Source organism: Labeo rohita, chromosome 3 (assembly GCF_022985175.1).
Source record: "Labeo rohita strain BAU-BD-2019 chromosome 3, IGBB_LRoh.1.0, whole genome shotgun sequence".
In the NCBI taxonomy this organism is placed as follows: Eukaryota; Metazoa; Chordata; class Actinopteri; order Cypriniformes; family Cyprinidae; genus Labeo; species Labeo rohita.
In genome coordinates this window covers 54,029,845-54,046,552 of record NC_066871.1, presented here as the reverse complement: position 1 = coordinate 54,046,552, position 16,708 = coordinate 54,029,845, and the positions used below count along the sequence as shown (strand labels likewise).

The 16,708-nt window shown below is 35.5% G+C and overlaps 1 protein-coding gene across 1 annotated transcript in view; it reads left to right on the top strand.

The window, feature by feature from the left end:
- The window catches only part of LOC127162791 (uncharacterized), a gene marked incomplete at its 5' end in the record, with an annotated part of 236,588 nt that overhangs the window by 40,477 nt on the left and 179,403 nt on the right, over positions 1-16,708 (top strand). The window lies entirely within an intron of this gene.

Sequence of the window (16,708 nt, the reverse complement as noted above, 5' to 3'; positions counted from 1 at the left end):
CTCTTCAGTCCTGTAGATTCAACATGTTTCCTTTATTTGACACAAATCAGTTCAGGTAATTGATCAGTGAATCTGTAATAGCTGAATAATGTCAATAATAGAGTCCTGATCATCTGCTCTGGCACAAACACTTCCAGCAGTACTAAACTGTGTACTGTCAAGTGTTTGAGGAGAAACTGTAGTTGAAAACACATGTTAAAATGTGTCTTATTGTGAACCCAGAATACAGCAGCAGCAGCTTCTGATGAAACTCCAGCCAGTGGATCAAACCAGAACCAGAATCCAGCGGAGTCACATGAGATGAAACCTCTACTGAATGAACAAAACCAGGAGAACAGCAGGAATGATGTGGCAGAGGAAAATCAGCCGAATTCAGTGGTTACGCAATCATAATCAGCAATTAGAAAAAAAAAAAAAAAAAAAAAAACAGTCTTGAGAAGCTTGTGACTTTGATTTATGAGTTGAATTTCATTCTTCATTTGTTATTGAGGTTGTTATTTAATGCATGTTTGTTTGGTTTTGAAAATAGTTGCAAATATATTCAGGATGTTTAACTGTCATTGGACTTGTTATTTGTATTCATGTAATAGTGATTTGCTTTTATATGAATTTCAGCTGTAAATCAACTTCAGCAGTACAAAGTAAACTGAGACTCCTTCAAGATCAACAGAAAGAAAAATCAGTGTTATAGTTTTAATTTTAAGACACACCTGTGGATTGATGTTTGAGTCTCAACATCACAGTGATCACAGTTCAGGATCACAAAGTCAGTGAATGTTCAGTTCTGTGTCACCCATCAGAATCACTGAATCTAAATCTTCAGATGGCCGCTCAGATCCTTCATATAACATCAAAACTTCTCTGAGTTATTGTTGTCTTCCTTCTTCTTGCTAGAAAATGTCTGTAATTCCTTCCTTATGAAGTTTCCAGCCAAGAATCACCCAAACATAGGCACTACATGTACATGCAAATCAGCCATTCTCCTCCATAATAGTCTGGAATAGAGATAAATAAATGAATACATTTCTAACTCTAAATTAAACTACAATTTCTAACTGGGAACAAAACATGTCAGATTCTTAATGTGGAACACAAAATGAGAGATTTAACTCAAAGTCCCAAGTATTATTATTATTATTATTTATTGTTCTTCTTGTCTTTGTATTGTGTAACATTGTGCTTTATTTCATATGTTGTAAATGTATACCATATATGTAAATCATGTTTCTTAATGTTAAATCTGCACCAAGGTTTACTGAGAAACTACAGCTTCTTTTTTTTTTTTTTTTTTTTTTTGCTTGATGGGGTTGAGAAATATAACATGATTTCATCATTGTTTCCCGCAGTTAGGTCCAGATAGCAGTTTTCAAATACAATAATTAAATTATGGAAACAGTAGTTGTTAGTTGTTGTTTTTCTCATTCCAGGTGTCACAGTAATGAGCTTATTTTTGCTGTAAGAGTGGGAGCATCCGTCTGTAAATTTAATGTGTCTGGTTTCCGGTCTCATCCGCGTCAAGCAGCAAAACAGCTTGTTTTGCTGCTTGATATTGCAAATTGATGTGTCTTACCATATTATTTTAATGTATTATCTTAATTATGAACACAATAGTTTGTAGTGCAAACTGTTTCACCGCTTAAGACACTTCAACCCTCGACACTCGTTATTTCTCTATGGCAGATTATGAACAGGAAGTCTAACACATTATCAGAAAACAGCTTACTTCCGCATTGAAAAATAAGATGAATACATTCTGAAGTTTGGCTTTTCAGAGTTTTTCAGTACAGAAGTAAATGGGATTTAAATGTCAGGAGTTCCTGTCAGGATGAAAGTAACACTTTCAACGTTACAACGTTACTTTTCAACAATGTTACTTTTGTCCTCCTACAGTGACAGCAAGTGTTTGTTTTATCCCGCAGCTAATTTGGTGACTTTCTGTGTCTTGCATCATTTATTAAAACGATTATCATAAATGTTTATGTTGTATTATAGCAAAAGAGTATGCCTCTGTCAGAAAGACAGACAGAGGTCTGATTCAGCCACATGTTCATGAGACGGTGTTTCTGTCAGGAACATCAGTCTCAGGGCAGCTGCTACATCACATTTACTTTATTCATATTTAGGTTTTAGCCATACCTTAGCTTTTCCAGATGCTTTTATGCACATTTTGAATTTATGCATACAAACAACTGGATGGAAACATGAATGAGACAACTGTTAAATTATGTTGAGAATTTATATTATGCTAATCTAATTTTCATATTGTTCACTCTGTTAAAAAAAGTTTTATAAAAATAAGTTGAATAAATAAATAAATAATTTAAATAATTCACGTTTGTACACTCAGGTTTTGAAACATTTGATGAAACTTAAATTTAAAAGGAAAATGTATTTTTTTTTTGCAAAGACAAAATATGTTTGTAGTTACATATTAACAATATCATAGTCATGTATATTTAATAAAAGCAAGAGTAACAAAACATCTAGCTTGTATTGTTGTGTTACTTTCATCACAACCAACGGGGTCGAAAGTAACAATGTGCAACTAAAGTTCAAACTGAAATTATACTGACGTCTTTCTAAATGTTTACACCTGGTATTAATAGACCACACTTCTGAGTTATAGGCCACAGCAAAAATATATCTCTGTCTACAACTTTATCTTTTTGAATTATGTTTTTTGAGACCAATGCTTAAATAAAAAAAAAAAAAAAAAAACTGGGTCAGAATAAATGTAACCATATAACACTGAGGTTGTTACGTTTTTAACAGATTGGAGGCGGGTGCACCAACAAGGAGGCTAAAGACTGCAGCTTTAAAGACATTCTGTAGAACTGATACAGACACATATATTGCAATATTTATTGGAATGTGTCTGTGTCAGTTCTACAGAATGTCTTTAAAGCTGCATGTGTATCATGTGTCGATTACTGTCTTGACTATTGCATGCAAAATTATATACAGTGTATACACATAAATGAGTACACCCCCTCTGAATAAATGTAAACAATGTATTTTCTTAATAATTACTACAATAATTCATGGAAAGATGGCAAAAATTAAATGTATTAAACATATACTTAATAAAAACTACAAAATATATGCCAATATCTTCTGTAAAATAAGCAAATTACCCAGTTTTGTTTAAATGAAGGATTGCAGAAATGAGTACACCTTAGATTTAATTCAGCAAATGTATAATATTCTAGTACTTATTATGTCCTCCAGAACTAGAAGTACACTGCTCTGACACTTCTTGGCACTGAGTGTACAAGTAGCAGAATTAATTTTCCATCAAGTAATCTGTTCATCCAGCGAACATTTAGTATAATTTTTATATCAACTCTAAGAAATTATATTTTCTTGGCCACAGAAAATAACTTTCTTAAAGTACCATTGCATTATATATTTGCTATAATATATTTGAATGTAATATAATTGTATCTTCTATAATGTACAATAAACATACTCTGTCTGTGTCAACTTTCACAAGATTTTAGCCTAGAATTTTACAGTAAATGAAAAGCAAAGTCTGTCACATAGCACTGACCACTCTTTCACATTTATACATGCATTATTCAAATTCCTTCAAACTTGACAGCAAGATTTCTATTCATACTTCTTAAGAATGCCCAAGACTCTGTCTGTATCAGGTTTCAGGACCAGGCTGAATCCAGCTTCTTTACCTTAAAAACCAAGTACAACATGTTCCTGGATCAAAATCTTTGTTGACCCTGGAACAACATTGTGATTAACCAATCAGATTTGAAAAACAGTTTATAGTTTTTGTGAAGTTTAGGCTTATAATCAGTGTTTGGTGCTTGTACATCAGTGTCATTCATCTATCATTTCCTCTGATTTTAGGGATTACTCATGGGTAAGGTTAGGTTTAGGTGTAGGGATGTGGTCAAGATTAAAATTTTGGATTAAAATGTTGTTCCAGGGTCAACAAAATATGTTGATCCAGGAACACATTTAACTCAGCAAAATCAGGACGTGCGCGTTTTCGCCTTTCTTAGCTTCTTATTCACGCTCGACTTAGGGACCGTCTGTTTTTCAAATACAAACAATAAACGATTCTTAAATGTAAATAACACAGAGATAAGAGCGAAAACAGGCTGTCAACATGAAATCTAATTATTCGTTATTCGAATAATTCTAACATTATTCGTTAGTTATTGAACGTATCATCCTTTGAACGTGTCAAACGATTTATTATTTTTTTTTAATCTCGCCTCTTATGAAGACTTAATAAGGCCCAGCACCTGTGAATAGATGACACCTACCCCTGCGAGGACTCCAGATACAAAATGATGGCATTTTCATTGTTTTAAAATGCAATCAAAGTTTGCTTAATGCATAAATAGAATTTGTAAATATTATAATTTTTACTAGATTCTGTAAGTACTATAATTTAAGTACTATGATTTCAACTGTTCTTTCTGATACCTACTCCTATAAATACTATTCTGGTTTCTGAAAAATTAAATGTGATGTGAAATGCATTATACAAATGAATGTGAATTAAACTGATTAAGCCATTATATTGTTGGTTACTGTACACTGTACTGTATATATCTATTATACACACACATATATATATATATGTGTGTGTGTGTGTGTGTGTGTGTGTGTTTACTGTACCTTTTAAAAGATGGACCTATATTTAATCATATGTAAATGTGGACTGGGCCATTAATAACAGATCAGTAACAGGTGGAATTGAGGGTGCGTTAGAAATTTGTTTAGAACCTGGCTATCACCACACAAAATTATAGTAATTTCCACCATAACATTTTGAAGTTATGGACCCATGAACTTGACAGATATGACAATTCAGTAACAGGTCAATTGCTTCATTGGCCCAATTGGTGGCGCTATAGCTCAACTTTCTTTGAGGGCGATTTAAAAATTCCATTGGGGGCTTATTCCCAAGTCTCTTGACTGTCACCACACAAAATTACAGTCATTTCCACTACAGTATTTTGAAGTTATGGACCCATGAACTTGACAGTATTGATAATTCAGTAACAGGTCAAATTGCATTTGTTGCTGAATTGTCATATCTGTCAAGTTCATAAGTCCACGTCTCACTACTGTGTGTATGCACTTGGATGGGTTAAATGCAGAGCTCAAATTCCGAGTATGGGTCACCATACTTGGCCACATGTCACGTAATTTCCTTTCCTTTTCCATAAATGTGAAGAACTGATGAGTGCTATATAATGCTTACTGCCATTCATTTTCTGTAAAATTCTACACTAAAACATCGTGAACACAGATAGAGAAATGGCTGTTCAGAAAAAGAATTTATTGAAATGTTCATGGTAAAAAAAAGGAGCAAATACTAAGTGTTAGAATGTACACAGACTTTATTTATTTATTTTTCCAGAAAACTCCAATTTATTGGAATGTAATATAACTGTATCTTCTATAATGTACAATATAAATACGTTTTGTAAATACTTTTTCCCTATTTCCGAGCACATTTAATTTTTAACCGCCTTTTTGGGCGCTTCGTGTCTCCGTACCGTAATTCCACCAATAGACGTGCAGCGAATCCAGATTGCGACTGGCGTTTGCAGATGGCGGCTCACTTGACCGCGGTGTAAGGTCGACTAATACTTCCAAGACATTTGAAACTGAAACTAAAGAACACATGTGGAAGTAAAACTGGTCCGCGGACATTTCACGAACATGAGCTTCAGTCAGAGAAACATCGCTATTTGTGGTCTTTTATAGCTAAAGGGCATAATTGTTTTGGTTTAATTTATGATTTGAAGATGCACCGAACGAACTGTGTTTTGATGTCAGTTCTGCTGATGATCACCGATGGTACGTACAATATTAATATATTATATCTTTACGTCTCTCTCTCTCTCTCTCTCTCTCTCTCTCTTCAACAAACCATTTTTAATGCTTAATTATTTATTTTCTATTATCCATTGTTCTTTCTATACTTTGGCTTCAAGGCAAGGCCGTTAGTCGTGCTGTTTTATAAGACTCTGTACGATCTGTTATGAAAGCTCAATTGACGGCTTTTTTATTTACAGACAGAGCAGAGCTGAAAGAAGCAGCTCAAATACAAGACTGTTAAACTTTTGTTTGGTAACATTCATATCCAATATTGTCAAAAACTGTTTTTTTTTTTTTTTTTTTTTCTATAACAATGAAAATAAAATAATACCTGTAAAATATTCATAAACACTGTTTGCTTGTGAAGTGCAAAATCATTTGATACAGATAATCATAGCCTTTGTATTTTTTAAAGACACCCATGGAATATTTGATTAAAATAACCATTCAGGACTGAATCCATCTTTCTATACATTTTACATCTAAAAGAACAGTGTTTGCGGTAGTGGATGATATAAATACAAAGAAACAGGAGTTTCTTACCTCTCATCTATTATCACAGATTAATGTAAAACAAATGGTCAAATACTGAAGCTTGAGTCGTCTAAAAAACCTTTTGAATTACAGGCTTCCAGAGATTAAATATTGTGATGCTGTAAATGTAAACACCAAAATCATGAGGTTGTCAGTGACCCTGTGTGAGTAAACAGCCTAAATATCTAGAAACCAAAAACAACATTTGGGGTCGTGCCCTAGTGATATCCCTGAATGCACCTACTGTACATTATCTTTTTAATGTCAGTTATAATGCTATGTGTAGTATGAATCCATTTATGCTTGGAGAAACTATAAAACAAACTTTATTTCATTTCTCTGTCTCAGGTTTGATTGTAAAAGGTCCCTCTGGTCCTCTGGTTGCTCCTCTGGGATCTTCAGTGGTTTTGCCCTGTTCTGTTGATCAACTTTTATCAGTGGAGGGTCTGGAGGTGGAATGGAGGAGAACAGACTCAGACACTTTAGTTCATCTGTTTCAAGATGGTGAGACTCAAACAGGGGTCCAGCAGGAGGATTATTTGGATAGAGCTCATTTTTTTTCTGAGGAGATTCAACGTGGAAACTTTTCCCTCCGGCTGGACGATCTGAGATCTGAAGATGAGGGACAATACACATGTACAGTTTACATTCAGCAAGAGTCTGGGGAGACTGTGGTTGAAATTAAAGTTGATGGTGTTGGTGAGTATTGAACACATGAGTTCCTTCATTTTCACTATGATTTTCCAGAAACTAATTACCAAATGTATATTTACAATGATTTATTCAGAGCGTTTGAGAGTATCAGGATTGAGTCGCTCCATATCTGCGTCTGTGGGTAAAGACGTCACTCTGAGATGCTCTGTTGACTCTCACATCACATCTGAAGACTTGAAAGTTTCATGGAAGAAAACAGATGAAAATATTCAGGTTCTTCTCTACCAAAACAATAAGACTTCACCAGAGGCATCAGATGAGCGATACAGAGACAGAGTTGAGTTCTTCACTGCTGAAATCCCCAAAGGAAACTTCTCTCTCAGACTGAAGAGTGTCAGAACTGAGGATAAAGGAGTTTACATGTGTGAGGTGTCTGCTGGAGGACTTTCAGCCAATACAACTGTAGAACTGGAGAGACTGGGTGAGTTGTGGTTAAAGATGCACACAATCATTTGGCCTAAACTGATACACGTTTAATTTTAATTGTGTAGCAGGGCTCGAAATTAACTTTTTTACTTGGTAGCACTGGTGCTCCCAACTTCAAAAAGTTAGGAGCACCAAAAAAAATTTGGGAGCACCAAATGAATATTAAGGAGCACCACAACCAGCCAATTGAGCAGAACAGCCAGCACTCGGCCCGGCATTTCTTTGTAGTAATGCACCGATCTTGATTCTTCATGGCTGATTCTGATTGTCGATGTTTTTGCAAGCAAATGGGCTGATTCTGAAAGCCTTTTTTTTAAATGTTTATTTTACTCCTTAAGCAAGGGACAAGAATGAATGAAAACATGAGTACATAAATAAGATGTTTATTTTCTCTATTACATGTAGAGCCATTTAAATTAGAGGCAACCACTGCATTTTTAAACTGTCTACAGTACAAATAACCAAAAATAAATGACACAGTTCTTTCTTAGTCGTATTAAGTGCAAAAAATAAATGCAGCCATAATCACAGTAGGCTATACTCTCTCAATATTCAAAGTGCAAATAGTGACCGAATTTTTCCAAGCATGATAAAGAGCTATAGACAACTACACAACCTATTATAGCCTACAGCTATAAGTTATGTTATGTAGCCCAATTTGCGCACATTGGGGAGTCGCTCTTTAAACTTGGGGTATTAAAATTGCTTTTGAAGGCGCGCGAGTTTTACTTTCGGTTTCGTTTTAACGATGGCGCGAAACTCTCGACGGTGCTGAGCGTGAATTCCACAAGACAAGACATTAATTTAACAAAACAATTTGAAAGTGGGGGGACACAGTCGGGATTTTGAAAAGTGTGTCCCCAGTGGAAATTACGCCCTCTGTTATCATTTGATGTGAATGTGCCGCGTTGTACAATATATTGAGACTGACAGAATGTGCGCTGTAGCACGAAATATAGTATATTTCTTCAAAAGCAGATTGTGGCGACATTTTAATTGTCCACAATCAAAAATCGTCCTATAACACAACCCCTAATTTCATTGTAGTTTGTGCAAATCTGGAACAGAGGTTGGTTGAGAGAGAGAGAGAAAAAAACGGCGGGTTCCGAGTTTTAGCGGAGCGCAGTGTCAGTGACAGTGAGTGATTGACGGCTAATATCTAAAATCTGCATTTAAGATCGAGTTTAATTATTTATGTAATGTTGGAGAAAACTGCGAAACTGTCACTGTATCAGCTCACAGGCAGTAGTTAGGCTAGCAAAAGTTTTGTAAAGAAATTAAAACAAGTCGCACCACAATAATTTCTCGCACCGTCGCACAGATTAAATTTTGGGAGCATATGCGACCAAAACGGTCGCAATTTCGAGCCCTGTGTAGTTACATATATTTTTACATAAAGTCAGTTAAGACTTTCCTCCATCATTCCTAGGAGCCTCAATCACCTTTGAGAATTCAAAAAAGGCCAGTGAGATTTGGGGAGTGAGATTTGTGTGCCATTAGGGCTGTTGCGATAATTACTATATGGCCACGTTCACACAGCAGCAGAATACGGTTGTGAGTCCTGTATTTGAGTCCTTAATACGGTTATGTTCACACACAGTATGGTTATTTACGGGTGTGACAACCATATTCTATAACTGAACTCACACCCGTAAATTTTCAGGACTCACAACCGCATTCTTGGAACACACGCGTTGTGTGAACGGCACAGGACTGGACAGCTGGTTGTCCATCATGTCATTCAGTGCGAGAGAGACACTCTGCCGCACAAATACGCATCTAACTTGTGTTGCGTGCTTTCATGTGTAATTTTGGTAAATGAGGTGATCGAGCTTTTGCAACTGTTGGTCTGAAACTCTGGAACAGTCTACTGCTCCATATAAGATTAGGCCCCTCCATTTCTGCCTTTAAATTTGCTCTAAAGACATATCTTTTTTCTCTTTTTATACCAAGTACCACCTCAGAAAATATTTGTCTCTCCAAGTACCACCATAATGACCAACATTAAAATACAGTAGCATAGTAGGTCTAATGTGTATATATATATATATATGTATATATACACACACACACACTCAAAAAAAAAAAAAAAAGATTTAAAATGTATTGTGTTTTAACATTGATTTATATTTAATTTAGTGATTCATCTGTGTACCACTAGTGGCAGCCCGAGTACTACTAGTGGTACTCACACTTTGAGAACCACTGTTCTAGGTATTATCAAATCAAGTTTTGGGAACGCAGCGGACGTGAGGGACTATAATGTGATAAGAGCTCGCTCAGGTACTGAGGAGCTAAACCATTCAGGGCTTTGTAAGTAATTAGCAGGATTTTAAAATCTATACGATGTTTAATAGGGAGCCAGTGCGGTGTAGACAGAACCGGGCTAATATGATCATACTTTTTGGTTCTAGTAAGAACTCTAGCTGCTGCATTTTGGACCAGCTGGAGTTTGTTTATTAAGCGAGCAGAACAACCACCCAATAAAGAATTACAATAATCTAACCGTGAGGTCACGAATGCATGAATTTGACAGTGAGAGCATAGGTCGTAATTTAACAGTCTTTTGTCAGTCAAGAAGTTGACCAAATGATGATGGTAAAAAGTGACAGTTTATTGAACAGTCTTAGTTGAGTATGTCTCAGTGTTCAGACTTCATCTTTAATATCAGCAAGTAATGATATATCAAATGATTCACAACAACATCCCGTAGTCCTTGGGTTTCCATAAATATTCTCCTTTTAACTATCTCTCATTCATACAGACAAAACAGTTCATGAAACCCCACAAGCATGATATTGAACAATAATGAAAATGCATAAGCAAGAAAAATAATAAGAAATGTAAAATATAGAAGCATAATAAAATAGTGAATAAATGGGGGAAAAAAAACTTGAAATGATATAATGACAAATTATAAAAATAACCAATTGATAAAAATAATCAAATAATAAATCATTTGAATGACTAATGATTATAAAATAATAAATGATAAAATGCTTAAATAATTATAAATGAATTAAAATGAATGATAATAGTAATAAAACGTGATACTTAAAACACTACTGTACAAACCGTATTTTCTATTGCCCTACACCTAAACCTAGCCCTCACAGGAGACTGTGCACACTTTTACTTTCTCAAAAAAACTCATTCTGCATGATTTATAAGCCTGTTTCCTCATGGGGACCTCGCAAATGTCCCCACAAGGATAGTAATACCAGCAAATTTTGACCTTGTGGGGACATTTGGTCCCATAACGTGATAAATACCAGGTACACACACATATGTAAGGATCTAAGGGATGCTTCAGTTTGATTAAGGTTTTATCATGATAGAGACAGAATTAACCGCTGTGACGCAACATGCGGTTATATTAAAATGAAATTAAACCACTTTTTAAAAAACAAGAATATGGTTTTCGTTTCAATTAAATAGCAATTGTTATATAGGCTAATTATGCATTCTTTAAAACAACTTGTTCATATTTTTTTCAAGCAGACATCTTTATTCATATAAATAAATAAATTAAGATTAATCTTTATTAGGGTTACTAAAGTGATTCAATCAAGAGCAGTGAGTGATTTTTCTTTTCTTTCTTTTGTTGCTTGATTGACATCAGTGACTCTAACTTTAGCAACTAAATTAGGCAGCTGTCCTTTTAAAACTGAAACTGCCCATTGATGAGCTTGTCATTATACTTTATACAAAAATGGGAGGTAAATCATAATAAATATACTGCAAGAATAAACAAAATAATACTAAAAAATAAACTGAAGGATGCTTATATCCTTCCATGCAAATTATTGTGTTGTGTTTAAATTTTATGTTTGTTTTTAATTTAATTTATAATCATTTATTTACATAATTATTCATAATCATTTTACAATCATTAGTCATTCACATAATTCATATTTAATTATTTACTTGATTATTTAAGTATTTATCATTTATTCATATATTATTCATTTATATGTTTTTATATTTTATATTTCTTACTATTTTCCTTGCTTATGCATTTTCATTATTGTTCAGTTCCATGATTGTGGGGTTTCATGAATTGTTTGGTCTAAGAAATAGATAACAGGGATGTTTATGGAAATTCAAGGTTTATGGGATGTTGAATCCGTTTGATATATCATTGTTCTTTGAGCTGTTCTCCCCAGACAAAGTCTGAACATTGAGACATACGCAACTAAAACTGTTCAATAAATTCTGTTATACCTTTTTTACCATCATCACTTCGTCTCTTGCTTCTGCTCGTTTCTGGCTTCCATCGGTCAGCTTCATAACTGACAGAAACCTGCTTTTTAGTGGGGTTGAGGTAACTACAGCTTGCTGACTAGTTGTTCTGTTACCGAAAGACTGATATTTTCTGACAGGATCTGGTGTCCGGGGCTGGATCCTAATTGTCTGGCGTGGGGACCTGATCTAACAAAACATTAATCACTCCAATTATTCCTCTGGGAGTAATTTGAGCAGTGTGCTGCTATTCATTTAATATCATGACGGGCAACAGTGGCGGTGCTGACAATCACGTCGATCAGATAAAGTTTCACAGTAAAGTGAAGAATGACATACATAGTAGGGTGTCAGTGAAAAACAAACAGTTTTGCATATTGCCTTTTATTGCGACATACAACTAAATTAGTTTAATTTTCTTTGCTAAACTGGCGTCTGTTCATTGACAAAAATACAGGCAGAAATTCCTTTACACTGTCAGAAAAAAAGCTACAGTTCTGTGGTTGGGGGGGGGGTACCCTATAAGGTACAAAGTGAAAAGGTATAAATATGTACTTTTAAAGTTCTAATATGTACCTTTAAGGTACTAATACGTATTGTTTAGGGGTAGGTAAGGTACAAAGATGTACCTTTTCACTTTGTTACCTTAGGGTACTGTACCAGCGACAGACCTTTACCTTTTTTGTCTGAGAGTGGTACTATTCGGAGTTGGATGTGACGACACGTGGACTGTGATAAAGGTCTATTCTCGTTCCCTCCATCAGGGAAAGGAGGTTACAGTAGTAAACGAAACAATTTCACAGTAAAGTGTGTACTCGGGTAGTTAATCCCGTATTTCAATAATTAGTAACAGGGCTAATTTCAGTTTCTGTTTTCCCATCATTGCTCTGTCAATTTAGGATTTCAAGAGTTTTTTTTTTTTCATGAACATATGATTGAAAGTGAGAATAGCAGTAATAGAAGCATGAAGCAGTAAACAGGTATTCTTCATGTATATCATATATCGTACATATTATCCCTTCAGTAGATCCATGAGCAGATGTTTTGTAAGTCACAGTCACGCTCACAGTGTGACACATTATATTTACACACATTCTTAAAGTTAGTAGAAATAAAGGGAATGTTACACAATGTATCTCTGTGTTCACTAACTGTGTGTTTATGTTTGACAGGTTTCTCTGTTTCACACATAATAATGTTGATTCTCTGTATTTCTGCATCTGGATCTGCACTTCTGCTCTTCTGTCTGATCTACTGTAGATCTCCTACTAAAGGTATATGTGTAACCATCTTGGTCACTTTGTTTGGGTTCATTGCTGGTTCAGGGACAGAACCCTAACACTCATGTAGCTTCTTGTCATTTTGTAAGCATGTGGTTTTGAGTGTGATCGGGCCCCACACCCTTTTGTCTGTGGATGCCATCCAAGTAACACAAGATGTGTCCCCCCACTTTTTGAAAATGCCCCCCTTCAACTTCATGCTTTATTTCTGACACAACACAAACTTATTTAGCACTCTGCTAGGACTGCTCATGTCATATTAAAAATGCCTATATAGCCTACAAGTGTGGCTTGTTTTGAAACTGACTGTAATGACACAGAGGCACAGTATTTTCAGTCACTTTTTTAATCTGAAAAATATTTGAAAGTATGTAATGCATTATTTACTTATTAGTATGAACACTTAAAGCAAAACGTTACAAGCACATTTGCAATGGCAAATGAGTGGTCCTCTGCTGTCACCTACTGGTTACAGTTGTAATTCATGATGTCATTTTTGTTTAAATGCCATTGTCTTCCACCAGAGGACAGAAATTGTCCACTAAACTAAAGCTAAAAGATTAAAAAGTTCAGTGTTTTAGCATGAGAAGGCATCTTAATTTTTCAGATATCCAAAAATAAGGCAGCATAGTGATGATGTGAGTAAAAATACATCTCTAATGGTTTTTACTCATTTGAAATACAGAAGTTCACCTTAATTAATTAGTAATTTACCTTATTACTGTTACTGGAACAGATGCTAGCCTGTGGTTGTTTTGTAATCTGTCTTAAAAAAAATCAAAAATTGACCTAAGTGACAAAGAGAAGATCTCCCAACAGTTTCAAAAACAGCCAAACAGTTGTTGTGATTTATGATCAGCTGACTTTCTCAGACCACCTTGCTAAAACTGCCCGGTCCTGCAGATTAGCTTTATTTTACATCAGGAAGATCAGGCTCTTTCTTTGGGAACGTGCTTCACAAGTCCTTGGCCAGTCTTATTTTTTGTCCAGACTGGACTATTGCAATGCTCTTTTGGCAGGTCTTCCAGCCAGTTCTATCAAACCTTAACAGTTAATCCAGAACGTAGCTGCAAGATTCATTTTTAATGAGCCAAAAAGAACTCAAAAAAACCCCCACCTCTGTTTATCAGTTTGCACTGGCAACCAACAGCTGCTCACAGAATTCAAGGCATTAATGTTTGCCTACAAAATGGTGGAATGAGTCCTTACCCATCTCCAAGGTCGGCTTAAAACACATCTTGTCCATCTTTCTTTGACTCTCTAACTCTAGCACACTCTATTCGAATTCTATCTACTTGTTTTCTTTAAAAAAACAAACGCACAAAACAAAACAAAACAAAAAAACAAACATCTGACTCTTTAAGGGTTGTACTCTATCTGTTATCGAATTGCTTATTTTCTTTAAAAACTAAAGAATAAAGGCCCCTAACACTAACTTTTCTATAGTAAATTGTCTTCAATGTACCCTCCCACCAGGAAGGTACTTTTTTTTTTTTTTTTTTTTTTTTTTTGCTTTAACCTCTGCAGAATACATTGTAACATAATAACAAACTGCAATGTTGTGCAATATAATATAATTTTGGCTAAAATAATAAAAATCTTCATTTGTAGCATACTTAATTCAAAATAAAATGTTAATTTATCAATAGTATTCATTTTTGATGATCCCTGGTTGCTATGATCATGCGAGTTTGTTTACACATTAAACTTGTGGCCATTATGTCCTGTCCTCCAGGAAATAGTGTACTTTAGTCAAGTCAAGTCAAGTCATGTGTGGACATACAGTGAAACGAAATGTCGTGTCTCGCAGGATCATGGTGCTACATAAATAAACATAAATATGAACATACATACACTAGACGTAGAAACAGTTTTTTAAACCTATACATGTACTATAAATAATTGACTACACATACACATAACCTAAAACAGACAAGTAATTTACATAAAAACTGTGGATGATAATGTGCAGAAGAGGTTTTTAATTGCAGAAGCAAATAGTGGAATATGATTTGTGGTGCACTGACAAGTAAACATTTGTTAAGTCCTTATTAAGTCCTTGTAACATGGAGTGTCAATAAGAAAGTGTCTGGTGCATATAGAAAGAAAAGAGTGTTTTTACAGGTTGTTTGTCCAGCACACTCACCTGTATGGAGCACACTCAGAGGTGCACCGTGTTTTGAGTTTTTCAACAGTTTACATTGTGGATAAGGTTTCAGAGGGGGGTGAGGTGGTTGGAATTGAGGGCTCTCAAAGCCTGGGGGAAAAAGCTGTTGAGCAGTCTTGCAGAGCGGGCTCTGATGCTCCTGTAGCGTCTTCCTGAAGGCAGGAGCTGGAAGAGATGATGGGAGGGGTGGGTGGGGTCCTTCACGATACTGGTGGCTTTACTGGAGCATCGTGCAAGGAAAATGTCCAGAAGGGAGGGGAGAGGGGCACCTGTAGGGTCTTGCTGTCAGCAGCACTGCAGCTCCCGTTCCCAGTGTGGTAGTGCTCGAGGTGTTGTGGCCGACACAAACTGACTGAGGTCTTCCAGTTAAAAAGTCCAAGATCCAATTACAGAGGTGTTAAGGCCCAGCAGGTTTAGTTTGTTGATGAGCTGTTGTGGGATTATTGTATTGAATGTTGAGCTGAAGTCAATGAATAGCATTCTAACATAAGAGTGTTTGTTTTCTAAGTGAGTAAGAGCCAGGTGGAGGGTGGAGGAAATTTAATTCAATTCAATTCAAATTTATTTGTATAGCACTTTCATGATACATATCGTTGCAAAGCAGCTTTACACCAAATTGACATTTTTTACAATATATGTAGTAGCTTGATGTACATATGGCAGAGATGTGTGGTAAAGATCAATTAATGATGTAATCAAACAGACAAAGAACACTATAAATTAGCAGCAGAATTCAGTAGTGCTGTATGTTTTCAGGGTTGGTATCATCTGAAGTCGTCTGTGGGGTTTTCATCATCTCTTCTTAAGTGTTCTGGATCCACACTGGAGCTTGTGAATTCCTAGTTACCACAGGATGTCAATCCCATGACAGAAACAGAGAACAAATAGGAACATAATTAGCGTAGCTGCTGTTCAAACTAAGAAAAGAAAGATTTGTTAAACCAGAGCTAAAAGATTAATAATGAACATTTGATCAGATATAACTGCAGGAAAAGTTTATGAGATGCATTATTTGAATGCTTGGCTAAAAAGATGAGTCTTTAATCTAGATTTAAACAGAGAGAGTGTGTCTGAACCCCGAACGTTATCAGGAAGACTGTTCCAGAGTTTGGGAGCCAAATGTGAAAAAGCTCGACCTCCTTTAGTGGACTTTGCTATCCTAGGTACTACCAACAGTCCAGAGTTTTGTGATCTTAGGGAGCGTGATGGATTGTAGCATGGTAGAAGACTAGTTAGGTACGCAGGAGCTAAACCGTTAAGTGCCTTATAGATAAGAACTGCTATTTTGTAGCGGATGCGGAACCTAATAGGTAGCCAGTGCAGAGACTTTAAAATTGGGGTAATATGATCATATTTTCTTGACCTGGTAAGGACTCTAGCAGCTGTATTTTGGACTATCTGTAGCTTGTTTATTGAAGATGCAGGACAAACACCTAATAGTGCATTACAATAGTCCAGTCTAGAGCTCATGAATGTGTGAACTAGCTTT